Raw genomic sequence first — 1,421 nt, 5'->3', positions numbered from 1 at the left:
GGCCACTGCAATGCGCGTCACGGCCGGGAGCCCCGCCCCCTGCCCGGGAGACCCCGCCCCCGCTCCCGCTAGCCCCGCCCACTGCCCGGGAGACCCCCGCCCCCTCTAGCCCCGTTCACTGCCCGGGAGACCCCCGCCCCTCGCCCCCGCTAGCCCCGCCCTCTGCCCGGGAGACGCCCCCGGCCCCGCCCCTCGCTCCAGATAGCCCCGCCCCCTGCCCGGGAGACCCCGCCCCTCCCCTCGCTCCCTCTAGCCCCGCCCACTTCCCGGGAGACTCATCAGCTAGCCACGCCCACTGCTCGGGAGACTCCGCCCCTCGCTCCAGCTAGCCCCGTCCACTGCCCGGGCGCACTCGCCCTTCGCCTAGGTTAGCCCCCCCCCCCATTTAAAGTCAGTGAGTGACTAGGTGCTTGGTGCTGCCCAGGGCCCCCTCCCTTCCCAAGGGGACTGCAAATTGGGGGCTTCTGCCAAGCCTGCTGAGTGGGAATGTTGCTTCTGGGGTGCAGGGCCTAGGCTGGGAATTGTGGGGCACCTAGGGGTGCATGGGCAGAAGGCAAAGATTCCCTGGAGCTAAAACCTACGAGAGCAGCCCCCAACCCCGGTGGGTGCAAGGCTGTGCCCTTCCAGGCACTGTATGGATGGGCACCGCAAGGTAAGCACACACTGGTTGGTGCAAAGAATCTCTCAGCCTCCCTGGCAGCTCCACTGGAAGCTCCCCAAACACGATTGCTTGAGGCTGCTTTCCTGGTTTTTCTCCCCCCCACTAAAAGCCGGTAGGAAATGAAATGCTGTGTTGCACCACCATCCCCTGTTCCTACTTTTCTGTGAAGGGATCATTGCTGCAATTACTTCCTATTGAGTGAAATATTAGTGACCCCCAAATGTTCAAAAATGAGGAGTCTGGACCTAAAAAAAAATTCATTATTTTAAAATAAATAAATATTGGGTTCTCTTTACTGGCCCTTCTGGTTTTTCAGCCTTTTGGGAGATTGTCATGCAATAATATGATTGCAGCAGCTGGGGCTTTAAGAAATACATTAAAATCATGGGACTGTTTACATTAAGGAAAATTGCAAAGGTTTTGCTACATCACTGGAAATTCCCCTTCACCTCCACAATATAAATATGCTGAACTGATGCAATTTACTTTGATAAATTACCTAGCCACATCAGCATAAACTGCACTCATTCAAATTATCTAGTTACACTGGTGTGCCTATGCTAGTGCAAATTTCCTAGTGTAGACAGGCCTGTAGTTTCCTTGATTTCAGTGGGATGACTCATGCTGCTAAGCACTAGTAAGTTTTGGTAGGATTGGGTGCTGAAGACTGACTTTATGGCCTCAGTTTTGCACATGCTGACCATTCACAGGTCCCACTAAAGTTAATGGAAGTTGTTTGTGTTCAGCAAGTTTGAAAACA

Source organism: Mauremys mutica, chromosome 23, assembly GCF_020497125.1.
Source record: "Mauremys mutica isolate MM-2020 ecotype Southern chromosome 23, ASM2049712v1, whole genome shotgun sequence".
In the NCBI taxonomy this organism is placed as follows: domain Eukaryota; kingdom Metazoa; phylum Chordata; order Testudines; family Geoemydidae; genus Mauremys; species Mauremys mutica.
Note: the sequence above shows the minus strand (reverse complement) of the source record.